At 36.8% G+C, this 8,410-nt stretch overlaps 1 non-coding gene and 1 pseudogene across 1 annotated transcript; both read right to left on the bottom strand.

Moving 5' to 3' along the window:
* Positions 1–863: 863 nt before the first annotated feature.
* Positions 864–2,243, bottom strand: LOC112629023 (annotated as a pseudogene).
* Positions 2,244–7,654: 5,411 nt separating this feature from the next.
* Positions 7,655–7,781, bottom strand: LOC112629597. The gene has a single exon (XR_003120687.1). It is a non-coding gene; the product is annotated as a small nucleolar RNA SNORA25 (small nucleolar RNA).
* Positions 7,782–8,410: the final 629 nt, after the last annotated feature.

The raw sequence follows: 8,410 nt of genomic DNA, 5'->3' as shown, positions 1-8,410 counted from the left end.
CTGACATTTATACTGGATGGACTGTTCACCTCTATTTTGCTGAGGCCCAATTCCCTGCCTCTTCAGGGCTTCAATGATGACATTTTTGTTTTTATAGTCAGCTTGTGATGTTTTGTCCAAAGGAAGATTCTGAAAACAGCTTCAGCAGCAAGAAAAGCTGGATATACATTTATTGTTATTGTCCTTTCCAGTGTAAAAAAGAAAGTTGAAAAATACTGATGACTTTTTCTTAGTGTTAATTTCTCTTCCTACAAGGATTTAATTTCATACTCAGGCTGAGGATGAATTATCTTTGATAAGTTTTTTTTTTTTCCCCCAAAGTACTTTTTAAAAGCTTTCTTGAAAAGATGAATTCTTCTTCCTAGCCCTAGGATTCTGAGTAAAGATGACATCCTGGAACAGGAGAAGTCCAGGTTTATCTTTCTACTTTCTTACCTAGTAACCTGTTGGACTTAGAGAGTTGAGATTTCCACGGATGTTCAGTAAATCTAGGAATGGCTGAAATTAAAAAACAAAAACAAAAACAAAACTCACTTTATTTAGTCACAGATAATAATCACAATGCCAGAAGGTTATAGACACAAAGGCCAAAAGAACAAAGGAAAGCCACATCAGAGGCTGCCTGACAGCTTAAGACCTTTTTTTCCCTCTGCTTAATAAGAAATAAGTTATCATTGTCATCATCTTCCAAGCACCTCTCCTTTTTCTTCTCTTGCCCCTCTTAACCTCCTTGGGAGACTTGTCTTCTCTTGATGTGAAGTAATGTGATGAATGGTGAAAGGGCTTGGAAGGTTTCTGGGTTTTAAAACTGCCAGGAGAAGAGTAGGTTTTGGGGCCCCTAGGAAAATCCTCATCCACTTCACATGTCTGTCAGCCTTCCTGTGCTTCTCCCAGTTTCTGTTCTTGTTCTTCATTTCTTTTTGTGTTTCCTTATTTTATTGAGGCCACCTGTTGCTTTTCCACGTGGCACGGCCCTTCCTTATATAATGATGGGGGTTCTCATTTGCTATTTTTATCTAAGGTAGCTTGGATGGCTCTGGGATATCTCCATTTTTCTTCAGTACTTTTATTTTTTGTTTTAGTCTGTTTTCTCTCTCCTGAATTTCATATTTGTCATCGCAGTAGCAGATGAATGGAGATATTGGAGACGGGTCATACACTTCTCTTTCTGGACACTTGTGCCCAGAATTGCCTTTTGCATGCAGTGACAGTAATATGCTAAGGCTGATGGTCTTGAAGGGGTCTTTGGCTTTTTGGATGGTCCAGGTTTGGTCGTTAGGTGATACTGCCTCCAGATTTCTGTGCAAGTATCTGTATAGTGACCTAGCATATGACATCAGTCACACTGTTTATTCCAGGAATGTCTGAAAAGACATGAGTGGTCCAACATCTTAGGCACAGGACAGTATTCGCAAAGGGGGGCTGGCCAGGAATACAGGAGATGTCCTCTCCTGGAGCACAGGAAGCAGCGACGAACTTTTCCTGGTAAGGGGCAGTTTTTTGTTAAATGGCCACATTTGTCACAATTTCTACAGATAATGTTTTTGTTGGCTGAATAATATCTCTGGGTGCGTCTTCCAGGTGATTTGTTATTAGCTATCTAGGCCTCAATGTCTTTGTCACTGATGAACCAGTTTATACCATCTTCTCCTTCAGTAACAGAGTTTTCACATCCCGCAAGGTTGAGAAGGATTTCATCATCTCTATCATCTACTTCACATCCCAGTAGCATCCAGCTTTCCACATTATCGCCTTCTGAAATGGTGCTTTCTTCCTCTTCACTTGAACTGACCTCTATAATCATGAGCTCTCAGATTATACCTGATCTCTCTTCAGTATCACTCTTGCATTTCTTATCAACCAGCTCATTAGATTGAAGAGAAGCAGAAGGACCATGGGTATTTTCTTGTGCTTGAACTCTAACATTCTTTCCTTTACATCTATAAATACTATCTTCATCAGACAGTGATGACCTCTGAGCCATCTGAAACCTGGATGACCTCACTATCTGAAAGGACAATTAGCCTCTTCTGATTTGGTTTACTACTTGAAGATTCCAAATTCCCAGAGTTCTTTTCTTCATGTTCTTCTTCCCTGATGACATCACCAAGATCTTGGGCATAATAAATTCAGCTATAGAGTTGAAATTCCACCTCACTATCAACACTCATTTCACTAGATAACTCATCTTAATAAAGATCATATTCGTATGCTTCTATAATCTCACAGCCACCAAACATCATAAAAAGTCAGTAACCTTGATGTGCTGGCTGCAACCTACTTTTCTTAATAAATTATAATGATGTAATATTAATCATTTATCTGTCATATTTCAAATATATTTTGCCAGTTTGTCATTTTAAAATTTTCATTTATGACTTTTTAATGTTCAGAAGTTTTAAATATTTATGTCATCTATTAAAAATAATATCTATTTTTTTCTTTGTGATTTCTTCCATGGCATTAACATTCCCCATCTCAAGATTGGTGTAAATATTTGCCCATAATTCCTTCAACAGTTTTGGGGTTTTGTTTTCGTATTTTACTTTCAATTCCTTAGCCTATGTTGAATTTTTTGGCTGTAATTTAATGTAAACATCTGATTGGATTTCACCACCACCTTCCATCCCCCGCATATTCTCATTTTCCCCACCTCCATTGTTTATTTGAATAATCTATTCCAACTGATATGCTTTTTCTTTCTTTCTTTTGGTTTTTTTTTTGAGTTGGAATTTCACCCTGTTGCCCAGGCTGGAGTGCAATGGTGCGGTCCCTGCTCACCACAACCTTGGCCTCCCGGGCTCAAGCCATTCTCCTGCCTCAGCCTCCTGAGTAGCTGGGATGACAGACGCCCACCACCATGCTCAGCTAATTTTTGTATTTTTAGTAGAGACTGGGTTTCACCATGTTAGCCAGGCTGGTTTCAAACTCCTGACCTCAAATGACCCACCCACTTTGGCCTCCCAAAGTGCTGGGATTACAGGCATGAGCCACCACGCCAGCCTGATACGCTTTTAATGCATTTGTTTCTGAACTATCTTTTCTGTAACAATGATCTGTCAGACAGTACTTATACTAGTAACACACGTAAATGTTGCAGCTGTAGTATGTTTTAAGATCTGGAGAACTTTCCTTATATTATAGCTGCTTTCTTAACTACGTATTTAATATGTATTAAAAAGGTTTTTTTTTTTTTTTAAGACGGAGTCTGGCTCTGTCACCCAGGCTGGGGTGCAGTGGCCAGATCTCAGCTCACTGCAAGCTCCGCCTCTTGGGTTTACGCCATTCTCCTGCCTCAGCCTCCTGAGTAGCTGGAACTACAGGCGCCCGCCACCTCACCCGGCTAGTTTTTTTGTATTTTTTAGTAGAGACGGGGTTTCATCGTGTTAGCCAGGATGGTCTCGATCTCCTGACCTCGTGATCCACCCGTCTCAGCCTCCCAAAGTGCTGGGATTACAGGCTTGAGCCACCGCGCCCGGCCTAAATAGGTATTTCTTAATACCTATTTACCGATGACTCCCAACTTATGTCTGGCTCTAATTTCCAGAGTTGTACGTCTATATATCTATTCAACCTCTCCTCTCAAATGTGTAATAGACATCCATTCATTCATTCAGCAGTATTTATTAAGCACCCACTCTTTTCCGGGCATTGTTCTAGGCACTTGGAATAAATCCGTGAATCACACAATGATCCCTGCCAATTAATTAACAGTTTGATTCTTACAACAACTTTATGAAGCAAATAAATTATTATTTCTATTATAGTTCACGCATGAGGAAAATGACACACAGAGAGGTTAAATGACTTACTCAGGGTCACACAGCTAGTAGGTTGTGAATCTGGGATTCAAACTCAAGTCATTTCTTCCAGAGTCCTTGCCTTTAATCACTTTCTCAAACTCAACATGTCCAAAACAGAAGTATGGATTCCTCTGTCACATTTAGTTCTCAGGCTTTCTCCATTTTAATAAATGACTATACCATTCAAGCATATACCTGCTTGAGTCAAAAACCTAGGAATCGTTCACGACTCCCTTTTCCCTCACTCTCCATATTCAGTAGATTAGCAAGTTCTGTCAATTTTATCATCAACAAATATATCTCTAATTCCACCACTTCTGACCATCTCTGGTGCTCCAACCTAGACCAAGCATTGTCATCTTCTGCCTGCACCATTACACCTTCTAAAGATTCTCCCTATTTCTGTTCTTTCCTTTTTCACACAACTGGCAGCGAAGACTTCAAAAAATATCAGTAACATCCTGTCACTCTCATGATCAAAATACAGTCAAATTATACTATAAACACTTACAGAGAAAAACAGAAATTACCCCACCCTTCCCCACCTTCGTGGTACCTGTTCCTCGGTGGCAACTGCTCTGTGTTGTTTTGGCTCTTTCTTCTGTCATTTACATCCATATCTCTAAAGTACGTACTAATACAACTAGTTTTAAAATTTCAGTTGTGGACACCATCAGTCAATTTCAATGACTTCCTAGTAGAGCAGAGGAATATTTAGCTCTTCTATAACTACCTGCACCCCAAACACACACTTCCTCTCTCTTCCACCAATGTAGGTATATCTCAACTTTTATTATTTTGGTTACATTATTTTGACTATGCAAATATTATTCATACTTCCTTAGTGTACTAGGACTTTACTGCCTATTTTTGTGAAACTATTTGTTTTACTTCCTTTTTATAAAACTTTTCCTAGACTTAATAATTGCTTCATTTTTTCTTTGCTTGTATTTCTTCCCCAGGTACTTAACACTAATTCTTTTTCAAACTCTCTGGTAGAGCTGTAAATCTCTTCTCAATGTCACCAGGTATACAGAATAATCTATAAATTCATTTTTTCCTCTGGAAAACATCCTCTTACATCCCTTCTTTCTCTATGATCTGCCACACTACTGTCGTTTTGTGAGTCTGCTTCATGATCTTCCCAGGAATTCTGTTGCTTTTTAACCTGTTTTTAGCTCTTCTTATCTGTATCTCATGTCTTACTCTCATTTGGCTTAAATTCATTTCGAAGGAATACATTTTCCAGTAGCTTTCTGAGGAAGTAGGCATGAATGGTGAAATAAAAATATGCTTCTTGGCCAGGTTTGGTGGCTCGTGCCTGAAATCCCAGCACTTTGGGAGGGCAAAAATTAGCCGGGTGTGGTGGCAGGTGCCTGTAATTCCAGCTACTTGGGAGGCTAAAGCAGGAGAATCTCTTGAACCCAGGAGGCAGAGGTTGCAGTGACCTGAGATCGCACCACTGCACTCCAGCCTGGGCAACAGAGTGAGACTCTGCCCCAAAAAATAAACAAACAAAAAACAAAAACCACTTCTTGTAACTCCTCATAATTGATCATTACTGTAATTTGTTACAAAATTCTAGATTTGATATCATTTTGATTTGAATCATTATGATTGAGTGTTCTGATGTCCTTCCAATTCTTGATCCTTTATAGCCCTTCTGCTTTTTTCTATGAGTTTTTAGAAGCGTCTGTTTATTCCTGAAATTCTCATATTTCACATTTTCATCCCCTTCAAAGGTTTCTTCATGTCACTGGGTAATTCATTTTTTTCTTCTCCCCCAAACCCCCTCCTTATAGATTTGGGACAAATTTGCTCTCTGTCCCTATAAATTATTTTCTATAATTTCATAAAAATGGAATAATATATAAAATCACTTCCGTACTTGGCTTCCTCAGCATAATTATTTTGAGATTTATCAGGTTTTTTAAATGTATCAGTAGTTTCTTTTCATTGATGAGTAGAAGTCAGTTACATGGATTTACCACATTTTGTTTATCTCTTCACCTAGTCATGGACATTTGAGCTGTTTCCAGTTTTTGCTATTCATAATAAAACTGTCATAAGCATCAGTGTACAATTCTTTCATTAGACATATATTTCTTTTTTTATCAGTTAATATTTAGAATTATAATTGTTTAATCATATAGTAGGGGCTTCTTTAAATTTTTAAAAAACTGTCAAAAGTTTTCCAAACTTGTACTATTTTACATTTTCACTGTCACTGTACGAGATTTCCAATTGTTGTATATCCTTGGCATTCTCGGTCTTCTCAATTGTAGTAAATTCTAGTGGATATATAGTTCCATCTCACTGTGATTTTAAATTACATTTCCCAGGTAGCTAATTACTTTGAGCATTTATTCGTGTATTTTTTTTTTTTTTTTTTTGAGATGGAGTCTCACTCTGTCACCCAGGCTGGAGTTCAGTGGCACGATCTCGGCTCACTGCAAGCTCTGCCTCCTGGGTTCATGCCATTCCCCTGCCTCAGCCTCTCGAGTAGCTGGGATTACAGGCATGTGCCATCACATCACATCCAGCTAATTTTTGTATTTTTAGTAGAGGCTGGGTTTCACCATGTTGGCCAGGCTGGTCTTGAACACCTGATCTCAAGTGATCCACCCATCTTGGCCTCCCAAAGTGCTGGGAAAGCCACTGCACCCGACCCATTTGTATATCTTCTTTTGTGATTTTTTTCTATTCAAATATTTGGCCCCCTTTTTTTATTGGGCTGTTTGTTTTCTTATTGTTGAGTTACGAATGATATTTATATAGCTGAGATGCAAGACCTTTGTCAGATATGTGCATTGCAAATATTTTCTTGTAGTCTGTGGTTTGTCTTATGTGTTGTAATCTGCTTACATTGTTGTTGGAAATTATCTTTCAAAGAGCAAAAGGTTTCAATTTTCACATGTCATATAGGTTTTATAGCTATGTTCTTAAATAAATGCCTTAATATTCTAAGTTATTTCATTATTCTAAATGAAATTTTTGCATCATTCTGTTGCTTTTTATTGCTATAATAATAAGTTATATGTACGTTATAACTGGACACCTCGCCAAGTTCCCCATTCAGTAGTTTTTAAACTTATGTTTCTTAGGTATTCAACTATATGATCAGCAAGAACAAATACATTTAGCTTTTTTATTTTCTGGTATCTATATTGGTTACTTCCATTTTATTTTCTTCTCCTAATACTTTTTCTTAAACCTACAAAACAACATTGAATTGGCTTTTTTCTGGTTTTAATAGGACTGTCCTTTAGTGTTTTATCATCTAGAAAGTCATTTGCATTTAATTTTTAGCCAATAATTATAATTGTGTTCACATAGTTTTGAACTGTTCTATGTAGAGGTTTTTGAAATTAGAAATCACTATCAAATTTTATTAAAGGTGCTTTAGTATTTGATATTATTTTTCTTACATAATATAATAAATTATATATATATGTTTTTAATATTGAACCCTTGCATTGTTGGATGGTCATACAATATTATTCTTTTAATATATTGCTGGGTTCAATTTGTTTATATTTCATTTAGAATTTTTACATTAATACTATAAATTAGATTAATGCTCCCTCTCCCATGGTGATCCCTTCTTGACTGTCTTTGTCAAATTTTAGTATTACACTTATATAAACATCATAAAACAAATTGGGGTGCTTTCCATCTTTTATTATAATCTGAAATAATGTAAACGATATTAGAATTATCTCTGCTAACTGTTAGATTGCATTCAGCTGTAAGATCAACACTTCTAATTTTTAAATTTTTTAAAACTTTGAGACATGTATTTACTTTCCCACATCACCAATCACGGCCTAGTATGATTATGAGTGGCTAAGTCTTATATCCCTTCAGGAAAACATAGCACTATTGAATGACTGTGGCATCCTATGGAGAACTTCAATCTCTTGTCATAGCCTTTAGAGTTCCTGGCTTCAAGGCCTGCAAACTCTCTTTGAATGACCTACTGAATACTTTTTTTTCAATAAAAAAGCTTCAGCTATTAAATAATCAGATTTTTTTAGTGCCACATCTTCAATTACCTTTGTAATATTTTATATATTAATTACTCTTTTAAAGTTTTAAAATTTCTTCTTGGGTTAATTTTGCTCATTTTGTTAGTAAGTCATTTCTTCTAGGTTATCAAATTGCTGTCAGAGACTTTTACATGGTGTATTCTTATAATTATTTTCATCTCTTTTGTTTTGCATTTATTTGTAGCTCTGTACTTCCCATTCTTAATCTTTCATGTTTTCTATCTCTTTTCTCTATTCAGGCAAATCACAGTTTATTTATTTTATTGCTGTTTTCATAGCATCAGTATTTGGCTTTTCCCTACTATTTTGGTGTTTTCTATTCTATTAATTTTATCTTTTGTCTTTGCTAATTCCTACTACTTACTTTCTTTGGTTTATTTTATTTTTCTGTTACTGATTCTTCCTCTTTTTTTTTTTTTTTTAGATGGAGTCTCACTGTGTCATCCAGGCTGGAGTGCAGTGGCTTGATCTCTGCTCACTGCAACCTCCGCCCCCCAGGTTCAAGGGATTCTACTGCCTCAGCCTCCTGAGTAACCAGGACTACAGATGCCTCGCCAC

This window comes from Theropithecus gelada, chromosome 7b (assembly GCF_003255815.1).
Source record: "Theropithecus gelada isolate Dixy chromosome 7b, Tgel_1.0, whole genome shotgun sequence".
Classification (NCBI taxonomy): domain Eukaryota; kingdom Metazoa; phylum Chordata; class Mammalia; order Primates; family Cercopithecidae; genus Theropithecus; species Theropithecus gelada.
The sequence above is the reverse complement of the archived record's forward strand: the minus strand, read 5'-3'. Positions and strand labels throughout refer to the sequence as shown.